The sequence below is a fragment of the Salvelinus sp. IW2-2015 genome, unplaced genomic scaffold, assembly GCF_002910315.2.
Source record: "Salvelinus sp. IW2-2015 unplaced genomic scaffold, ASM291031v2 Un_scaffold16687, whole genome shotgun sequence".
NCBI classification, from domain to species: Eukaryota; Metazoa; Chordata; class Actinopteri; order Salmoniformes; family Salmonidae; genus Salvelinus; species Salvelinus sp. IW2-2015.
This window is the reverse complement of record NW_019957708.1, coordinates 66,755-81,420: the sequence shown is the minus strand read 5'-3', so window position 1 is coordinate 81,420 and position 14,666 is coordinate 66,755. Positions and strand designations below refer to the sequence as shown.

The 14,666-nt window shown below is 42.7% G+C and overlaps 1 long non-coding RNA gene and 1 pseudogene across 1 annotated transcript; both read left to right on the top strand.

Moving 5' to 3' along the window:
* The window catches only part of LOC112081035 (chromodomain-helicase-DNA-binding protein 4-like), a 57,368-nt pseudogene that overhangs the window by 30,630 nt on the left and 12,072 nt on the right, over positions 1–14,666 (top strand).
* LOC139027511 (uncharacterized) lies at positions 6,463–6,965 on the top strand. The gene is made up of 3 exons (XR_011479608.1): positions 6,463–6,476; positions 6,636–6,729; positions 6,824–6,965. It is a non-coding gene; the product is annotated as an uncharacterized lncRNA (long non-coding RNA).

Sequence of the window (14,666 nt, the reverse complement as noted above, 5' to 3'; positions counted from 1 at the left end):
GGCCTAGAACAGAGCCCTGGGGACCAGTAAGTGAGAGCACGTGAGGTGCGGGACAGATTCATCGCCACGCCACCTGGTTAGGAGCGGACCTGATCAGATTAGGAACGCAATCCAAGCGATGGGGCCGCGCCGGAGATGCCCAACTACGGGAGGGTGGTGGAGAAGGGATCTATGGTTCACAGTTCAAAGGCAGCGATAGGTCTAGAAGGTCGAGAGCAGAGGAGAGGAGAGTTAGCTTTAGCAGTTGCGGAGCGCCTCCGTGACACAGAGAAGAGCAGTCTGGTTGAAATGGACTAGTTCTTGAAACCTGACTGATTGAAATCAAGAAGCGTCTTTCTGAGAGAGATAGCAGGAGAGGCTGGGGGGCACGTCAGTTGGAAAAAAGGTAGGCGGTGTGACATCGGATGATCAGTAGGTTTTGAGGGGGCAATTCCTTCGAAGGAGACGTAGCCAGCGGTAGAAGGAGGAGGGAGGTGAAGAAGTCGTGGTCGGAGGAGGTAGGTGCAGGTTGTGCGGCGTCACAAGCCAGATTTCATCGGAGGAGGGGAGAAAGATCACAGGGCAGTGTGAGCAAACAGGGTTGTGTTCTGCAACGAGATCGATGTCGTCGTTCTCAAATGTGTGACGAATCTCCAGAGAAGGAGGGACACGGGAGGATAGCGGGCGATGAGTTCTCCTAGTCGTCGCAGCGACAGCGGGCAGCAAAATCGCAGGGGTACCGATGCTAGCGCGACGCGTGAGAGCGGTTCTGTGGAAGGAGTAGGACATTTAGGTTAGACGAATGAGGAGGTTGAGTAAGGAGCAGGGTTCGGAATGGTCTGAGCATAGAGAGGGAGCCAGAGGAACTGGGCATGAGGAGGACCGGCCTCATATGATGCAAGATTTCATAACGTGGTAACGAGGGAGAAAAGGTAATAGCACAGGGTAGGCGCAGCTGTGAGCAGACCAGCGTGTCGTTACTAAGCAAACGTGGATGGATGTCGTCGACCTCGAATGATTAACATATGAGTTGACAAAGGTCCGATCCGCGAGGGAGGGTGGGTCGGGGAGGTCGAGGGAGGAGAAGGTGGCCAAAGGGCTTCCAGGGTTAGAGGCCGAAGATGCTTTGGATTTAGATGGTGTAAAAGTGGCTTTAGCCAGCAGAGACAGAAGAGGAGAATGTAGAGAGGCGGAGTGAAAGGATGCCGGTCCTGCAGGGAGGCGAGTTTTCCTCCATTTCCGCTCGGCTGCCTGGGCCCTGAGTACTATATATATATATATATAGTGGTTTGTGTCTCTCGTCCAGCTGCCTTCCTTGTCAATCATTTCGTAGGGGTTCTGCCAAACCTTGGACAAACAATAAAAAACCGCCATCAAGGGAACTAGTCCAAAAAAAGAGCGGCTCTGCATCCTAAAGGCAGGCTGGGACCAAATACAAGCAAAAGTCCACCTAGTCTTATCAGAAGCTAGGTTGATTATACCCAAACTGCTAAATACCTAGCGACAGTGAATGGTCAGTCAGTGTTAGGGGATAAGGGCAGAGCATCTAAATCGACTTAGGCACTTTCTCTTTTCTGATTCACTGAAGTGTTTACTCACTCACCTATTAACCCCTGACTTCCACCCTCCAGGGTCATTCAAAGGGGGCCCGTTCCGTGGTGAGCGCCCCTGCCACCATCATTACTGGGAGAGAAGAGTTGGAAGTTGTGGCCCCGGACATGTACGTGGTGACCTACGGTAGGAGAACAAGGACGCAGAGCCGTTCATCAGAGAGAACGAGTTCTCCTTCGAGGGACTGCACGGGGGCATAGAAGGCCTCAAGAGAAGCGGGAACGAGTGTTGAGGATGATAACAATCATAAAAATCAAGAAAAATAAGAAGTGAGTCAGCAGAGACACGCTATGGCCAAATACAGATATAAAAAGGAATATGGGGAAAAGCGAAACACAGTATATAAGACTGTAAGGTGCGGACATGGTTGTTATTGTTGTTGATTTTCTATTTCTCCCTCATTGTATCTTTATTTGTTACCCCTAATCCTCTGCCCTCTCGCTCTGTCCCCTGCAGAAAGACTCATCCGTGAAGTTCATGTTCTGCTGACATCCTATGAGCTGATCACTATAGACCAGGCTGTGCTGGGCTCCATAGACTGGGCCTGTCTGGTGGTGGATGAGGGCCCACAGGCTGAAGAACAACCAGTCAAAGGTCAGACACACACCAGTACCATAACCATTATAGTCTTAACCAGTACCATAATCATTAACAGTCATGACCAGTACCGTAACCATTATAGTCATAACCATATGTCATAACCATTATAGCATGACCAGTACCATACCATTATAGCCATAAACCATTATAGTCATACCAGTACCATAACCATTATAGCCATAACCAGTACCATAACCATTATAGTCATAACCATTATAGTCATACCAGTACCATAACCATTAGTTAGTACCATAACCTAGTCCATAACCATCTAGTCATAACATTATAGTCATTAACCAGTACCTTAAACCATTAAATCATAACCAGTACCATAACCATTATAGTAACCATTAGAGCCATAAACCTTTATAGTCATAACCATTATAGTCGATAACCAGTACTTAACCATTATAGTTCTTAACCAGTACCATAATCATTACAGTCATGACCAGTACGTACCTTATAGTCATAACCTTATAGTCATAACCATTATAGGTCATAACCAGTACATAACCTTACAGTCATAAACCTTTATAGTCATAACCAGTACCAAACCAGTACATCATAACCAGTAGCCATAACCATTACATCATAACCATACATAAACCATTATAGTCTTAACCAGTACCATAACCATTATAGTCTTAACCATTATAGTCATAACCACTATAGTCATGACCAGTACCATAACATTATAAGTCATAACCATTATAGTCTTAACTAGTACCATAACCATTATAGTCATAACCAGTACCATAACCATTATAGTCATAACCAGTACCATAACCATTATAGTCATAACTAGTACAATAACCATTATAGTCATAACCATTATAGTCATAACCAGTACCATACCATTATAGCCATTTAACCATTTATAGTCATAACCAGTACCATACCATTCATAAAACCCATTATAGTCATAACCAGTTACATAACCATTATAGTCATAACCAGTACCAAAACCATTATAGTCATAACCAGTACCATAACCATTATAGTCATAACCCATTATATCATAACCAGTACCATAACCATTATAGTCATAACAGTACCATAACCATTATAGTCATAAACCATTATTAGTTCATGAACCAGTATCTTTAACCATTATAATCATAACCAGTACCATTAACCATTATATGTCATAACCATTAGAGCCATAACCTATTATAGTCATAACCATATATCAGTCATACCAGTACCATAAATCATATAGTCATAACCAGTACATAACCTTTAGTCATAACCAGTACCATACACCATTATAGTTAACATGAACCATTATAGTCATACCAGTACAACCATTATATCTAAGCATTACATACGTTGCATAACAGTACATAACTCATTGATATCATAACCGTACCATTAGATCCATATAGTCATAACCAGACCTAACCATTATATCATAAACTCATTATAGTCTAAGCCAGTAACCCATAACCATCTACATTACATAAGTACCATAACCATTATAGTCATAACCAGTACCCATAACATTACTAGTCATAAACATTGATTAGCCATAACCAGTTTCATAACCATATAGTAACGCTTATTCATAAGACATACATCCTATAGTCCATAACCAGTGACCATAACCATTATAGCCTAATACTACAGTAACCGGATAACCATTATAATCATAACAGTACTATAACCATTATATCACATTTAACCATAACTTATAGCCATAACCCATTAACCATTATAGCCATAACCAGTACCATAACCATTATTTCATAACCCATTGTATAACAGTACCTAACCTTATAGTCATACCAGTTACAGTCATAACCATATACGTCAATAACGTTCATAACCATATAATCCATAAACCATTATCAGTCATAACCAGCATATCAAGCATCACCATCCAATTATAGTCATAACCAGTACATTTCATTTTTTTGTTTTTTAACCATATAGTCGTAACCATTATAGTCATACCAGTACCATACCATTATAGTTCATAACCCAGTACCATAACACCATATAGCCATAACCAGTACCATAACCATATAGTCATAACCATTATAGTATCAACCAGACCATAACTTATAGTCATAATCATTATAGTCATCAGACCAGTACCATACCATTATAGTCATAACCAGTACCATAACCATTATAAAACCATAACCATTATAGTCATAACCAGTACCATAACCATTATAGTCATAACCAGTACCATAACCATTATAGTCATAACCAGTACCATAACCATTATAACCATAACCATTATAGTCATAACCAGTACCATAATCATTATAGTCATAAACCAGTACCATAACCAGTACCATAACCATTTATAGTCGTAACCATTATAGTCATAACCCAGTACCATAACCATTATAGTCATAACCAGTACCATAATCATTATAGTATGACATATCCTTGTATGTTGAATACAGCGTTTATAGTATAGTTATGGTTATAACCAGTCAAAGATGAGAGTCACCCTGTTTTGTGAAGAGGACAGCTTGAAGTATAAAAACGCTGTCTCTCTCTCCTCTGTGTAGTTCTTTAGGATTCTGAATAACTACCCTCTCCAGCACAAGCTGCTGTGACTGGTACACCTCTACAGAACAACCTGGAGGAACTCTTCCACCTGCTCAACTTCCTCACCCCAGTGAGATCAAGTCAGTATGCCTACACTACTGTGTGTCTGTGTGTGTGTGGGAGTTCTGCTATTGCTTAGTTTTTGTAGTCCTCCATGTTTCTTTATTGACACAACAATCCAAAAACAATAACAAAAGGCCCCCCCCTATTCTCTCCCTCTCTGCTCTGCAGTAACTAGAGGGGTTCCTGGAAGAGTTTGCTGACATCGCAAAGAAGACCAGATCAAGAAGTTGCATGACATGCTGGGACCACACTGCTCAGGAGACTGAAGGCCGACGTCTTCAAACACATGCCCACCAAGACAGAGCTCATCCTACGAGTGGAGCTCAGCCCCATGCAGAAGTAAGTGATGAGGAGGACGAGGGGAGGGTGGGGAGGATGGTGGTAGCAATCAAATCAAATTGGATTCGTCACGTACACAGTTTACAGCAGGTCTAAAGGGCAGTGAAAATGCTTACTTGCTATCTCCCTCAACAGTGCAAGTACAATCAGTGCTAGCACATGCTAATGAGAGGAGAAGTATAGAGAATAAGGAAATAGAGGATTGAATGTCAGTAGTGTAGTGTTGCAGAAGTCTCATGTTGGATTCTATTTCTTGTTTTTCTGGTATTATTGAATTGTGTGATGCAGGAAGACTACAAGTTCATCTTGACGCGTAACTTTGACGCCCCTGAACACCCGCGGGAGAGAAACCAAGTGTCCCTGCTCAACGTGGTCATGGACCTCAAAGAAGTGTTGCAACCACCCCTACCTCTTTCCCGGAGCCGCAATGGTACGATCCCAACCCATTCTCTGAGACAGTGGCCATACCATTGATTCGGTGCTTGAAGGAGGGCATCAATCGGTTTTGTTTGTTTGTAACAGAAAATGTTGTCTTGAATGTATATGATTTTGTTGGTTATATTCTAAACCTAACAGACTAAACAGAATGTGTTAAGATGCTTTGATCTGATGCAGTCTGCTTGATGATGAGCTTTAATTAATTAATTGACTGATGTTTGATTGATTGATCTCCTGCAGGAGCGCCAAAGATTCCAAACGGAATGTACGAGGGCAGTGCCCTCACAAGGGCTTCTGGGAAACTGACTCTGCTGCAAAAGATGATGTTAAACTCAAGGAGGAGGACATAGAGTGCTCGTCTTCTCTCAGGTACCAACACACCCCACACACACACACACACACACACACACACCACACACACACACACACACACACACACACACACCCCACACACCTAACTGTCTCTTGTATGATGAGATGACTGGTGTGGACCTGCTGGAGGACTTCCTGGGAGACGAGCGATTGATTAGTACGAGGGTGCGAAGATTATGGAATGTAACGGGGGCATAGACAGAGTCACTGTGACCGCGCACAATGCGGATCAGTGAGACTACACCGAATGGAAGTACACTTTAAGTGACCAGCACAATTGGAACAGTATCCTTTCAACTCCTCTCACCCACCACAAAAATGAAATGTGAGTAACTATTGTTTTCTGTCCTCTCCTCTTTCTCTCCCTTCCCCTCTATCTCTCTCTCTCTCAGCTCTGCCGCCTCAGTTTGCCTTCCTGCTCTCTACCAGAGCGAGGTTTGGGCATCAATCTGGCAACCGCCGACACCGTCGTCATCTACGACTCCGACTGGAACCCCAACGACATCCAGGTACACACACACACACACACACACACACACACACACACACACACACACACACACACACACACAACACACACACACACACACACACACACACACACACACACACACACACCCACACCCCTCTCCTCTTTCTTCCAATCTCTTTCCCTCTCTTTCTCTCAGGCATTCAGCAGAGCTCACAGGATTGGTCAGAATAAGAAGGTGTTTGATCTACCGCTTCGTTACCAAGGCGTCTGTGGAAGAGAGGATCACTCAGGTAAATCCAGTATATCAAGGCCTACCAGACTCATACAGAGTGGTAGGTAAAAGACAGACACTAACTCTCCTCTCATCCTCCCCTCTCTCCTCAGGTGGCTAAGAAGAAGATGATGTTGACCCACCTGGTGGTACGTCCTGGGGCTGGGCAGTAAGACAGGTTCCATGTCCAAACAAGAGCTGGATGACATCCTCAAGTTTGGAACAGAGGAGCTGTTCAAGGACGAGCTGGGAGAGGGTGAGTCACTAACTACTAACCATAACCAGATCAGTCCACTCCAAACAGGTAGTCATTCCCGTTGTCGGGGCCGTAATGTCGCTGGTTTCCTTCACAATAGAACCTGTCGAAACTCTGTGTAGCGTCGGCCTCATCCAGTCTTTCGATTCTCTACTACAGCTCTTTTCTTGATACAGGCCTAGCTCTCTTCCTTTGTCCCTTTCCGCTCTTCAGGAGGAACACAAAGGAGGTGACAGCTCAGGTCAGGATACCAACTGAGGTTGAACAAGCCACTAGACAGGACACTGAGCCATAGGACAGGAGATCCTACGAAGTGCAGCGATTAAACCACTAGAAGAAACACAGGACAGACATCAACAGTGAGCAATGGATTGATGTCTCGCTGATATAAGTACCAACGTTCACTCAAAGTTCTATCCTTCATTATAAATGGTAATCCCAAATACTTATTGTTCGTCAAGTTAAACGAGGAGAAGCATATGTTGTAGTGTGTATGAGAAGTGCAATACTGTGGTAACTGGGTTCAATCCACTGAGCTGATTATAACAGGTAAGCGATATGAATCCCATAATTCTCTAAGAGAGTCTGGTAGAATGTAGCAACAATTAGATATTAAGTGTTTTCTGATAGTTCTTATAGAATTCTAGCTGCTATAGTCTGTGTGGTAAGATTAAGTATTGAGTATTCGTGTGTTTTAATGTACCGTCATGTTGCTAACTCTGTGTTGGTGTGTATTAGTGTATTGAACTCGAGTCTACTTCTTGAGTCATGGCTGCACGGCTTGTGTAGACTGGTTTTATGTCAAGATTATCACGAATGGTTCTGTCGTGATGCGATGTCTCACCTGTTGTGGTGGAAAGTTAGTACTGACTGAGTTACTGTGTGGCTATCATTGTGCTCATCACAACGTGTGTGTTAGTTAGAATATACGAAATGTCTTCTATCATTGCTTCCACTCTGTGTTGTGGTATAGTACACGTGGATATACTTCTGATCTAAATGAGTTTATAACCTTGCACGCTGTATGAAGTGGTGGTGTAGAACTGTAATGTGTGTGTGTATATGGTAGTCTATCGTGATGTTCTTACCATTGGTGACTAAAGATCGTCTTGTGGTGTAACTGGTCTGACCAAAGATTACTAATTTTACCGTGGGTTAATCCGTGTGTTGTTGAAGTATAGATGACATCAAGTTCTTGTCTCTACTCATGCGGCTAAGCCTGTAGTAGACTTTTGTGTGTTGACAAAGATCGTATTTCTTGTGGGGTGAAATTGTGACAAGATTCTATTGTTTTGTGGAAGTGTGAAGCTCCATGTGCCTGTGAAGGGCGGTATAGTGTGGTGTTCCGTATATTATCGAGTCTCCTGCTGTGCGCGTGTATGTGATTCGCTAGGTGTTGACGAAGTCTTCCTAGGTGCTAACCTGTTGTTGTGTGTTGTTAGTTAGTATACAAGTTCTTCTATCATTGCTAACCTGTGTGTGTGTGTGCGTGCGTGATACAGGTTCTTCCATCATTGCTAACCTGTGTGTGTGTTAGTTAGTATACGAGTTCTTCCATCATTGCTAAGCTGTGTGTGTGTTAGTTAGTATACGAGTTCTTCCATCATTGCTAAGCTGTGTGTGTGTTAGGTAGTATACGAGTTCTTCCATCATTGCTAANTAGTATACGAGTTCTTCCATCATTGCTAACCTGTGTGTGTGTTAGGTAGTATACGAGTCCTTCCATCATTGCTAACCTGTGTGGGTATGTTAGTATACGAGTTCTTCCATCATTGCTAACCTTTGTGGGTGTGTTAGTATACGAGTCCTTCCATCATTGCTAACCTGTGTGGGTATGTTAGTATACGAGTCCTTCCATCATTGCTAACCTGTGTGGGTGTGTTAGTATACGAGTCCTTCCATCATTGCTAACCTGTGTGGGTGTGTTAGTATACGAGTTCTTCCATCATTGCTAACCTGTGTGGGTGTGTTAGTATACGAGTCCTTCCATCATTGCTAACCTGTGTGTGTGTGTCCAGGAGGAGGAGGTGCAGCGMGAGGTGATTAAACAGGAGGAGTCAGTAGACCCAGACTACTGGGAGAAACTGCTGAGACACCACTATGAGCAGCAGCAGGAGGACCTGGCCCGTAACCTGGGAAAGGGCAAGAGGACCCGCAAGCCTGTCAACTACAACGACGGCTCTCAGGAGGAACGGGGTAGTAGACGGGGTACAGAACAGCGCTGCACAATGCAACCTTTTTTTACCTACTCTGTGTGTGTGGATGTGGACGTGTGTTTATGTGTGTGGTAGGTAGGGTGCGTGGGATAAGAGTGTGTATCTTTTGTGTTATATTGGAGCGTGTGTGTGTGTGTGTGTGTGTTAATGGTTTGTGTTCGTACTACATGTTTGTCTATGTCCCATCTCTGTCTTCTGTGTTTTTTAGCTGTTTCTACTAGTATTCTATGATTAAGCATGGGCATGATGTTTCCTTCCTACTGTCTCAGTACTCTCTCCTATCTGTCTCTTAACAAGATTGGGGTCAATTCCAATTCAGGAAGTGAATTGAAATTCAATTCATGTTTGACAATTTCCCATTGACAAGAAAGTGACCCCAACCTTGTTAATGACTTTGGTATTGACTAGTTTAGTTTTCTTGTGAAGTTGGTTGAAGTGAATTTCTGTCTATGTGATTGTATCTATTCTTCACTCTCTCTTCCTTCTCCCCTGAAAACAGAGCGGTCTGTGTCCTAAAACTCTCTGATTGGCTAATCCTGTCTCTTCCCCTCCCCTCTCTCTCCATTCTATATGCAGATTGGCAGGAGGATCAGTCTGACAACAACTCAGATTACTCTGTGGCCTCAGAGGAGGGAGATGAGGACTTTGATGAGCGATCAGAAGGTAACAAACACTATTGTCATGAATTCATATTGGTTACAGTACATTCGGAAAGTATTCAGACCCATTCACTTTTTCCACATTTTGTTACGTTACAGCCTTATTCTAAAATAGTTTTTTTCCCTCATCAATCTACACACAATACCCCATAATGACAAAGCAAAGCCAATTTATAAATAAAAAAAACTGAAATATCACATTTACATAACTATTCAACCCTTTGCTCAGTACTTTGTTGAAGCCCCTTTGGCAGCGATTACAGCCTTGAGTCTTCTTGGGTATGACGCTCCAAGTTTGGCACGCCTATATTTGGGGAGTTTCTCCCATTCTTCTCTGCAGATTCTCTCAAGCTCTGTCAGGTTGGATGGGGAGCGTCGCTGCATGATCGGACTTGAACCCGATTGAACATCTCTGGAGAGACCTGGAAATAGCTGTGCAGAGATGCTCCCCGTCCAACCTTGCATAGCTTGAGAGGATCTGCAGAGAAGAATGAGAGAAATGCTCCAAATACAGGTGTGCCAAGCTTGTAGCGTCATAACTAAGAAGACCCAAGGCTGTAATCGCTGCCAAAGGTGCTTCAACAAAGTACTGAGTAAAGGGTTGAATACTTAAGTAAATGTGATATTTCCATTTTTTATTTTTAATACATTTGCAAAAATTTCTACAAACCTGTTTTTGCTTTGTCATTATGGCATATTGTGTGTACATTGATGAGGGGAAAAAACAATTTAATCCGTTTTAGAACCAGGCTGAAATTTAACAAAATATTGAAAAAGTGAAGGGGTCTGAATACTTTCCGAATGCACTGTATGAGTCTGTGTATGTGTCCGTGCAAATAAATGAATCTCTGTATGTGCTAGTTCGAATTAGTGTTTGCTTGTGTGTTTTTATGCAAAGGACAGAAAGTGAAAGAGTGTGCATTTGTGTGTGAGAATGAGCGCGAGAGAGCAACTGATTCTGTCAGCCAGTTGTAACAGGCCAATTAAATTATAATAATATGAAACTATTCCACACATCAAGTGTAAGTAAGCAGAAGCACAAACCCAATACTTAATGGCCAACGGCAGTTAGAAAGGGCGGTAAAGCACTGATACTGATACAGGTTTAGATATTTGTTCATCCCTCTAATAGTGAATTTAGAATTGGGGATAGAATAATCTGATTATAGATCTGTGGTTAAGGTCAGTTCTACATGGAGTGTTACGAAGCTGTGTCCCATGCTAACGTCTTTCAAACGGCCGCTACAGATTATACAGAAATAGACTAACTCCTGCATCGACTTGTAAGACAGGGCAGCAAAATGTACAGAGTATATCAATTCTGTACAGTGAATCATCCATGTTCTTTTTGAGGATCTGTTAAAATTCTTATTTTGAATTTTATAGTGTGGTGCTCATACATAGAATTAGAATAAACTGTTGAAAGCACTTATGATGACATCTATTCTTTGAGTTTATGGATATCCAATCATTGTTAAGTTAATATATGATTGTGGTCAACATGACATTTGGTTAAACTACACGTGTTTTGAAATGGAAGGGTTGCATGTAAAATGCTGGTGTGGAATACCTTTTACTTTACATTGTTGGAACAACGTTTCCATTGATGAAATTCACACAAAAATCATCCAGGACATTTGTATTATGTAAGAAATACAATATATATTCTATATAAAGAAGCGTTTTGGTGGCAAAACAAGAATTAATACGATGTTAGTCAGAAATGTGACATGCTGTGCTCTGCGTTCGAACCATTGATCTGTTGATTGAACGGCAGATGAGTTACCGATTGCGCCGCCGTGGTAAATATAAATAATAATGACTTCAGATTTCTCCTTGAGTGAGCGTCTCTAAATCCTGTCATAATCGTAAATATTTCCATGCTAAACGGTAAACACGTTGACAGAAGATTAATCGGAAGATGTTCACTTGCCTCAGTTGACGTTCGCGTCACAGAACATTCAGAGCGGATTTTATTACAGCGCGACAGATACAGTAGCTACTCGCGGTTACGTTTTTCGTTATTGAGGTGTTCATTTCGATCATCCGCCCGTTTCAATTGCAACAGTCAGTGAGTGAGTGCTCTTTCAAGATCAGATATAGCGAGGAGTAGCAGCATGTACGCTAGCTACTAATTCAATTCAAAGGGCTTTATTGGCATGGTAAACATATGTTTACATTGCAAAAAGCAAGTGAAATAGATAATATACAAAAGTGAAATAAACAATAAAAAATGAACAGTAAACATTACACTCACAAAAGTTCCGATAGAATAGAGACATTTTAAATGTAATATTATGGCTACATACTGTGTTGTAACGATGTGCAAATAGTTAAAGTTAGCTATTAGCTAAATTTCGTCAATATCAGGGTATCAGGGATGTATTCACTAGGAACAAAATTTGATTTTTTCCAATATAAATTATTTTTTGTGCTTCATTGCAAACTGTTTACCATTTGCAACTGTTTGAGACCGTTTTCTGAGGTGTGAACTAATGATACACACAGTTTCCTCCTTGCACTGAGTTTTTCCAGCAAGTTCACTGATGATGCAGCAACAATGTATCAATGTATGTCTTTTTGAATCCCTTATCATGTCATATTTTATGGTACGCTATTTCAAATAGGTCTGTCTGCAACTTTTATCTGCAATTGGTTGTAAAAAAATTGCAAAGGCTTTACCCCCGGTAGAGGGGTAAAATAGCACACAATTCCATGCTGTTTTGTGGGGTCATTCAATCAAAATCTCATATAGTGATGTAGGAAGTTTACCCCAACTCTATTGCCGGATGAATTGTGTGTGTCAGTACACATTAATATGTGTGTATTTTCTGTGTGTGGGTGTAGTGTGTGTGTGAGACTAACATGAAATGACCTGTGTTTCTCCCTCCAACCAGCCAACTCCCGTAGGCCAAGCCGCAAGGGGCTGAGGAACGAAAGGGACAAACCGCTGCCCCCCCTGTTGGCCAGAGTGGGAGGCAACATTGAGGTCAGACTGCAGCTTCTATCAGTCTCTCTCACCATCTGTCACTCAAAAGAAAAATCGACATTGTTCTCTTCATATCTTCCTCTACAAGCAGTCTTTTCTTTCGCCATGTCTACTTCTGCCTGCACATTTTCCTCTCTCTCTTTACCACTTGTCTTTTGTCTCTTTCAGTGTGTATGTTGCTCTAACCCCCCCCTCCCCTCTCTCTCTCTCTCAGGTGTTGGGCTTCAATGCGCGCCAGAGGAAGGCATTCCTGAATGCAGTGATGCGCTATGGGATGCCTCCTCAGGATGCCTTCACCACCCAGTGGCTGGTCAGAGACCTCAGGGGGAAGTCTGAGAAAGAGTTCAAGTGAGTCTGTGTGTTAATGTCTATGGTCTATCTATTTGTGTGTGTGCAGTCTTTATGTGTGTGTGTGTGTGTTAATGTCTATGGTCTATCTATTTGTGTGTGTGCAGTCTTTATGTGTGTGTTCCCAGGGGTCCGTATAACAGTATTCTCTCTCCCTCTCAGGGCGTATGTCTCTCTCTTCATGCGTCATCTCTGTGAGCCGGGGGCTGACGGAGCGGAGACCTTCGCTGACGGAGTTCCACGGGAGGGGTTGTCACGACAACATGTCCTTACTCGCATCGGCGTGATGTCATTGATCAGGAAGAAAGTAAGCAATGTCGTTTGTTTACATCATTTGGTATTTTTTCTGATCAGTCATTAGTGTTATCAGTTGATCATTTGTTGTTTTGTTTTCATTTAATTGATGTATGTATTGATGTCCAGGTGCAGGAGTTTGAGCATGTGAACGGCCAGTGGTCTATGCCCTGGATGATGGAGCTGGAGGAGAACAGGAGGCTGGCAGCCATCGCTGCTGGAGAGGACGTCAAAACACCTTCTACTGGAACCCCCGCTGACACACAGCCCAACACCCCCGCCCCAGGTACACACACATTATATATAATATATAATATTATATATATATATAAAAAAAAAGAAAGAATGAAATATCACATTTACATAAGTATTCAAACCTTTACTGAGTACTTGTTTGAAGCACCTTTGGCAGCGATTACAGCCTCGAGTCTTTCTGGGTATGACGCTCCAGGTTTGGCGCACCTGTATTTGGGGAGTTTCTCCCATTCTTCTCTGCAGATCCTCTCAAGCTCTGTCAGGTTGGATGGGGAGCATCGCTGCACAGCTATTTTCAGGTCTCTCCAGAGATGTTTGGTCAGGTCCGGGCTCTGGCTGGGCCACTTAAGGACATTCAGAGACTTGTCCTGAAGCCACTCCTGCATTGTCTTGGCTGTGTGCTTAGGGTCATGTGTCTGTTGGAAGGTCTGAGGTCCTAAGTGCTCTGGAGCAGGTTTTCATCAAGGATCTCTGTCCTTTGCTCTGTTGATTTTTCCCTCGATCCTGACTAGTCTCCCAGTCCCTGCCGCTGAAAAACATCCCCACGACATGATGTTGCACCACCATGCTTCACCGTAGGGATGGTATTGGCCAGGTGATGAGCGGACCTGGTTTCTTCCAGATGTGACGCTTGGCATTCAGGCCAAAGAGTTCAATCTTGGTTTCATCAGACCAGAGAATCTTGTTTCTTATGGTCTGAGAGTCCTTTAGGTGCCTTTTGGCAGGGCCCATATGCCTTTTACTGATGAGTGCTTTCGTCTGGGCACTCTACCATAAAGGCCGGATTTTTTATTTTATTTAACCAGGTAGGCTAGTTGAGAACAAGTTCTCATTTACAACTGCGACCTGGCCAAGATAAAGCAAAGCAGTGCGACACAACAACAACACAGTTACACGTGGAATAAACAAGCGTACAGTCAATAACACAATATAAAAAAG